Source organism: Curcuma longa, chromosome 1 (assembly GCF_044706935.1).
Source record: "Curcuma longa cultivar G26 ecotype Majalengka, Jawa Barat chromosome 1, ITB_CL_G26_1.1, whole genome shotgun sequence".
Classification (NCBI taxonomy): domain Eukaryota; kingdom Viridiplantae; phylum Streptophyta; class Magnoliopsida; order Zingiberales; family Zingiberaceae; genus Curcuma; species Curcuma longa.
The window spans coordinates 55,628-63,219 of NC_133861.1; the positions used below are offsets into that span (position 1 = coordinate 55,628).

Consider the following 7,592-nt stretch of genomic DNA (forward strand, 5'->3'; position numbering starts at 1 on the left):
TCCAAGCTTATGCAGATGAGAATGCGGACAGGCGCCTCCTAGAGCTGGATCTCATCAGTGAGGCCAGAGAAGTTGCCAACATGAGACTTCAAGCATACCGACTCAGCCAGAAATTGAGTTCTTGGGAGCTATAATTGGGAACAGAAAAATCAAGCTTTAGCAACATATAATCAAGAAAATCATTAATTTTGATGAGGAGAAACTGCAAACGACAAAAGGCTTAAGATCGTGGCTGGGCATACTCAATTATGTCAGATCTTATATTCCAAATTTAAGTACTTTATTAGGGCCACTCTATTCCAAGACTTCTCCTCACGGTGATAAAAGGTTCAAAACTTCGGATTGGGAAATTATAAAGAAGGTCAGAAACATTGTACAGAAACTCCCAAATTTGGAATTACCACCGGCAGACTCCTATCTCATTATTGAAACCGACGGTTCTATGGAAGGATGGGGCGGGATATGCTTTTATGAAGTTGCACCCTAGCAGCATCTGAATCTCGTCCTTCAAGTTCATGGTTAGCATATAAGTAAAAGGGATTCTAAATTTGTGTGTATCGATTGTCATCATGCCATTCCTCAATTTCATCGAGGTCTCTTACTGGGAGTTAATCCTTGAAAATACTACTTTATAGTTAATGGCTTCGTATGCTTCTTTTGGCATAGCCTCCTTGCATATACAGCACGTGGTTGCTCCAGTATTAAGTATAGTTTGGACCTTGGTGTTAGGTACATCAGGAATATGGAAAGTAATTTCCATATTATATAGTCGGTTGATTAAGGATCTGGCTGGTGCTGTGAAAGAGAATTCATGAGTTACTGAGGGGTGCATGTCAATTATTTGTGATGTTGACCCATAATGTTTTCGGGTCAATTGTTGTTCCCGACTGGACAATAAAGGCCGTCATGCGATGTCGGCTTTTACTTGGCTTGATTACGTCCAATCTTAATAATGCATCAGTATGAGCCTTAAATGTTGCCTCCATGATAGGTGTGACATGCTTCATTGGTTTATCTTGTATGGTGAGGTTTGGGTTGATAACTCAGAGACAAACTTAAACTTGGCTAAGTAGGGCTTCGGGTTTTTCCCGCTTGTCCTGCTAAGCAATCCCAAGGGACCTATTTATAAAGAGGAGATAAGGAGAAAGCTAGAACCGGGTGCTCATCTGGGCCCCATCGCATTCTATGCTTTTCCTTTACAGATTCCTCACTATTATTGTCCCTCTAAACCAGTGTGCTACCGCACATGGTTTTACAATACAACTTAAGAAAAGGAACGGCTCCCCGGGGCTCAGTTCCTTAGACTCAAAGAAAAGTAAAAACTGACATGACTCAAAGCTGGAATAAAGTCGAAAGATGCCTCACGCGTAGTACTGGTAAAGTAGGGTGCTGCTTCATGTGATTAGCTTTGGTAGAATGGAGAGTAACATGCATCCCAGTTGCTTCTTTATCTTGTCCGGAGCATCTTTAACTTCAATAATTGAGTCTTCAATTGTGCTGAACAGCTGGATCTGGTCTTCTGGTAGGGAAACGACATCAATTGTATGGTGGACTAACCGAGATAATGCGTCGGCTAGCTCATTATTAATTCCCTCCACATGTTCGAATTTAATATCCACGCCTGTTCCAGTTATGTAATCAGTAAAAGCAATCCAACGTACCCGAGATGGTTTGTTGTGGACCGATTTATTGAAGAACTTAATTATAGCATGGCAGTCTGTCCTCAATGTTATCTCCTTTCGGTCCAGATAATGGATCTTCATGGCTGACAATGCCTCCATACAGGCATAAATCTCAGCATCAATTGTTGCTTTAACAGTGGAAAATTTCCCACTTGCGTAAGCGCACACACGCTCAGTACTTTTTGGGTCGAACTTTGATTTCTTCCATTTGTAGATCCCGCCACATCCTTCCATAGAACCGTCGGTTTCAATAATGAGGTAGGAGTCTGCCGGTGGTAATTCCAAATCTGGGAGTTTCTGTACAATGTTTCTGACCTTCTTTATAATTTCCCAATCCGAAGGTTTGAACCTTTTATCACCGTGAGGAGAAGTCTTGGAATAGAGTGGCCCTAATAAAGTGCTTAAATTTGGAATATAAGATCTGGAATAATTGAGTATGCCCAGCCACGATCTTAAGCCTTTTGTCGTTTGTAATTTTTCCTCATCAAAATCAATGATTTTCTTGATTATATGTTGCTGAAGCTTGATTTTTCTGTTCCCAATTATAGCTCCCAAGAACTCAATTTCTGACTGAGCTATCTTCATTTTTGATGGGGATAAGACTAATCCTTCCTTTTGACAGATATCCAACATTTGGGTTAAATGTTGAACATGTAGTTCTTCCGTTTGAGAGAAAACCAATATGTCGTCTATATCGATGACTAAGAAATCCTCACATTTTTAAAACAGTTATCCATTTTGCTTTGAAAAACCGCGGGTGCGTTTTTCAGGCCAAATGGCATAACTAGCCATTCAAAGAGGCCTTGAGGAACCAGAAAGGCAATCCATTGTACTGATTCCTCTTCCATCATGACTTGATGAAATCCGGATTTCAAGTCAAATTTAGAAAATATTGCGGCTTTGACCAATCTTCTTTAAAATTAAATTAATGTCTGGCAGAGAATACTGATCCTTATAGGTATTGTCGTTTAAAGTCTTGTAATTGAATACAAGACGTTCCTTCCCCTTTCTTCTTTACCCGTAATAGGATCAATTGTAGTTTGATTGGACAATAAAGGCCGTTGTTATATGTCGACTGTTACTTGGGCGAATTACCTTCAACCTTTAGAGGGTTTCAATATAGGCCTTGAATGCTGCCTCCATTGCTGGTGTGACATGCTTCAGAGGCTTGTCGTGTATGGTCAGGTCAAGATTGATAATTTCTAATTTACAGATTACTTATTTCTTTGCCAATGTTGCAAAGGGTTTTCCCCAATAAATCCACTTTCCTTATGTCTTGCATTAATGGTGCGAAATGCATCTTAAAGTCGGTGTTATGGTGTACCTGGGATACGGAAAACAATTCCTATTTAAGACAGAAGAAATCCTGATCATCCTCCTCTGCTTGTAGCACTTTTGCTGTGCTCTGACTTCAGGAGAAGAATTAATGGTTGTTATGTCTTTATAGAAGGTGACTTCAGTTCCTTCAATTCTTAAGCCTCCCGCAACAGCTTTAATGAAGTTGCACCCAATAGCATCTGAATCCCATCTTTCAAGTTCATGGTTAGCATATAAGTAAAAGGGATTCGAAATTTATGTGTACCGATTGTCATCATGCCATTCCTCAATTTCATCGAGGTTTCTTGTTGGGAGAAAATCCCTGAAAATACCACCTTATAGTTAATGGCTTCGTATGCTTCTTTTGGCATAGCCTCCTTGCATATACAGCATGTGGTTGCTCCAGTATTAAGTATAGCTTGGACCTTGGTGTCAGGTACATCAGGAATATGGAAAGTAATTTCCATATTATATAGTCGGTTGATTAAGGATCTGGCTGGTGCTGCGAAAGAGAATTCCTGAGTTACTAGAGGGGTGCATGTCAATTATTTGTGATGTTGACCCATAATGTTCATCTGTTAAGCCAAACGAACCACTTCCTCGTGTTGTTGCTTCTAATTCAGTCACTTCAGATACTGAAGGTGTAATAATTTTCTCTAGAATAACCTGTGCAACACAGGAACCCTTCTCCAAAGATAAATTTTATCAGAATGATTTAAAATTAGAATGCGTACTTCACCTCGAAAATCGGAGTCAATTACTCCGGCACCAATGTCTAGCATAAACTTCAGGGCTGCACCAGATCTTGGTGCTATCCTTGCATAAGTGTCCTGAGGGAATTCCATTGCAATACCGGTCCGTACCAGTGCTTGCATCCTTGGTGAAATAGAGACGTCTTCATCCAAGAAAATATCATAACCAGCGGCACTAGAGAGTCCTTCTGACAGGGAGTTTTGCCGTAGAAGTCAGTCTTTTAATTTTGAAAAATTCATCTATTGATTTGAAAATCTTCTTGGCTCCACCACAGCTTCCTGAGGCAAAAGCTCCTCGAATTCTTGTTCCAGGTCAGAAATCTGGATTGATTTGCCTTTGCGTTCTCGGTCTAGGGCCGCCTTTAAGTATTGTGTATAGTCCAAAAGTTCCTGGACTATATCATTACTCCTTGTCGTAGTGAGGTATAAAGGAAATTTCCTTGTAAGAAATTGTTTTGTCCAGATAGAATTTTGAACAGGATGGGCAGGATGTCATATGACATATAAGACAATGTAACCCCATGGTATCAGTAGTAATCATTTTACAAAAAGTACAGTGTAGATACCTTCCCTCAGGAATAGGTTGATTTTCCTGCCAGTCATGGGACAATTCTTCATGGTGTCCCCGACGAATACCTGAGTCCTCCAACCACAGTTGTCAGGACCCATCATAAAAATAGTTTCTGAAACCTCTCAAGGCATATCGTCCAATGTCAGTTTTACATAGTTGATCGGACCACCTGTCTCTCCTTCAGAATAGCTACAAATAACATCTGAATCAGGTTCATTTAAATCAACTGACAGAATATCATAATCAAAAGGTAAGTCAAGCTGGTCAATAACAGCAGCGCAAACAATATTGCCTGTTTTACGTTTGCAGTCCTTGGCAAAATGGCCAGGTTCCCCACATATAAAGCACTTACACTTCTTCTGTTGTTCATATTTCTTGCGTTTGAAAACCCTTACGTGTGTATCATGGGGTTTCCCTTTATAAGTTCTGGATTTGCGAAGTTCGTACTTCTTCTGATGGCTTTTGTAGTATCCTGGAATAGGAATTCTACTACAAAATGCTAGATCCTTGACGCTCCGCTGGATGGCCGCTTTCTTGCAAATGTTAGCCAAATACTGGTATGTAAAATGGATCTGAGGCATAATGCCTACTTGGTTTGCCGGATGCTTAGCCTTGAAGGCTTGCTCAATCTCACTTCCTATTAGGGCCGGCATCTTCCTGAATATTTTATCAGACAGTTCCGGGCTAATGAACATCCTCCCGGACTTAGCTGCAAGATTCTTAAAATCGTTAAGGTAATTAAAAATCTCCTTCATACTTGAATAGTTGAGGCGCTCCAGATCTACGTAGGCCTGGTCCTGCTCCATGGTTGAGCCTTGATATGGATCTTCTAGCATGATTGACCTTCTAATGGCTGACAGAATATTTTGAGTTTCCCCAGCCATTTTGACAAGTTCTTCATATTCTCTGGAATATACCATGCGCCACTGAATCTACATTTTCTTTTCTACTTCTCCTAAGAGATTTTCGATAAACTGAACCGTCTGCCGATTGTCTGTCCATGTCCTTTCATTCACAAGATTATTAGTTATGGACTCCCAACGTGAAATTACATCTGCATACTGCCCAATGTCATCTGGTAGCACTAGGATGACTCCGATTGTCTGTTGGGCCGAAGGTAAAGTCCACGGTTGTTGATATTTGTGTCTTCCTCGAAAATTACCTTGCCATTGGGATCCTGTTGGTGCTTCATAAGGAGATTGTGATGACTATGCTGGGGGGTAGTTTATCTGCCACATTAATGGTTCAGTTGGTTGATTGTATGTTGAGATCGCTGAAGAAGATAAGGCCCGCTCATTGGTTATCAATGAGCGTAATATTGGATACTCCATTCTTTCCAGCTGCTCCATGATTTCAGTCTGTGTATTGACATGGGTCATTTCTTCCTGTTCCGAAGAATTGTCTGCCTGCAGTTCTTGAATAGATAAATTATCAAATTGATTAGATATAGTTACCCCATCTCCGGTGCTGAGATTAGGCTCTTCTGTTCGTTGAAGAAATTCCTTAATGATCAGTGCTTCCTGAGAAATTAGGTTATAATACCCCATTTTCTTGAGGCTGAGGTGGCGCTTCTTGAAGTTGTGCCTCTATTTGCTCCACCTGCTGCACTACTTGCTGCTAGTATATTTCTGAATCAGTATCGGTGTTCTCCCAGTATGGTAGTTGTTGATTAAGTTGTACTGGTAGGTCATTTGTAACTTGTTCTTCATTATTTTGCACGAACATAGGGTACTCCATTTCTTGCTCCGTAAGACCAAGAAAATGAACACTTAGGTCTTCTCTTCTTCTTCTTCTTCATAAATAACTTGAGAATCTAGTACTGGTAATTCATCCAGATCCCACTCAGGATCATCTTCCCATGGGGTGTCCTCCCAGATGCTTGAAAGGGCATACTCCTTTTCATCTTCACTTTCACTTATCCATCCGTAACAGGGAAACTTCTTCTTTTGTTGTGATGTTGAAGCTGAAGACTCTGACTTGCTGTCTTTTGATGAAGTTAGATTAATTTCTGGGTCTTCTTTATTGTTTGGTACTTCATCATATTCTCATCCAGTTGGGATAATAGGAATGTTACTGATTGGTGGCATAACATTCTTCTTCTGTTGTGATGTTGAAGCTGAAGACTTTGACTTGCTGTCTTTTGATGAAGTTAGATTAATTTCTGGGTTTTCTTTGTTGTTTGGTACTTCATAATATTCCCATCCAGTTGGGATAATAGGAATGTTACTGATTGGTTGCATGACATAATCTATATAATAATCAAATTTTCCACTTGGTTCCCTTAGAGGAGCCATTAATTTATTTGGACTGAACACCATTTTCTCCTTATAATCAGAAAACCAAGCATCAGAGTCCCATCTAATATTTGTATCTGGTTCATCAGGTAATTCAAAAAGTGGAGCTGCAAATTCTTCTTGAGAAATTTTATTGGAATCCTTCATATCATATTCAACAGTTCTCCTGGGTCTGGGATTTCCTGTAGAATGATATCCCGAGAAAGCTAAAGTTATAGACCCATCAAGTAAAGTTGTTGTTCTTACCATTTCTGGGTTGCGAATCTGGGTTATCACTGGTGGTTGTAGAACCCATCGCATTCCCTGTAGCTCCATTGTTGTGCGCGGTGTGGCTGGTACAGCGCGAATCCCGTTGCTGGCTAAATAATCTGCTACATTCTGAATGTTGTAGCAAAAGCCCGCGTGGCTGGTGTTTGTTAGCCTTGCAATTAGACCTCTTGTGATTAATAAGTTGCTTTCAGCTGAATTCCATTCTTCATATGCATGTGTCTGAATGGCTAGCTCGATATGGTGGAAGAAGTCCTCCACACTAAGATATTAGGAGCAATATAAACCAACTGCGTACCTCCCGAGAGGTCAATCTCCATTGTCCCAATGATCGAGCGATCATCTCTCCATCTTGTGTCCCTAAGGACAACCAGGATGTTGGTGCCAGCATTCCTGCGATGAAGAGCATGTATTCTGATCATGACTAATCCTAAATGGATTATCTGCATACCTTCTCGCCTTAGTATTGCATAACTTTCTTGATTGATTAGGGGCAAGTTCTGTTGCCCCTCTGTTACTAGAAGTCTCACTTCCGAATAGTGCTGGTAAACCCTATGTCGGGCTTCTGACCAGTTTGCACTTTATAGTGTTTCTACAGGTACTAGTGATGCACGCCTTCTCTATGATAGTTCCAGCTCGGCTTCAAGATTGAGCTGCTTTCTAAGGTTCTTGAGGCATTTCTGGCTCCACACAGTCTTCGTTGCGCTTG

The 7,592-nt window shown here is 40.6% G+C and overlaps 3 pseudogenes; all 3 read right to left on the reverse strand.

The window, feature by feature from the left end:
• Window positions 1-833: 833 nt before the first annotated feature.
• On the reverse strand, window positions 834-4,274 carry LOC141811487 (uncharacterized; annotated as a pseudogene).
• A 14-nt stretch (window positions 4,275-4,288) lies between these two features.
• Window positions 4,289-5,869, reverse strand: LOC141811555 (uncharacterized; annotated as a pseudogene).
• A 222-nt stretch (window positions 5,870-6,091) lies between these two features.
• On the reverse strand, window positions 6,092-7,332 carry LOC141811589 (uncharacterized; annotated as a pseudogene).
• Window positions 7,333-7,592: the final 260 nt, after the last annotated feature.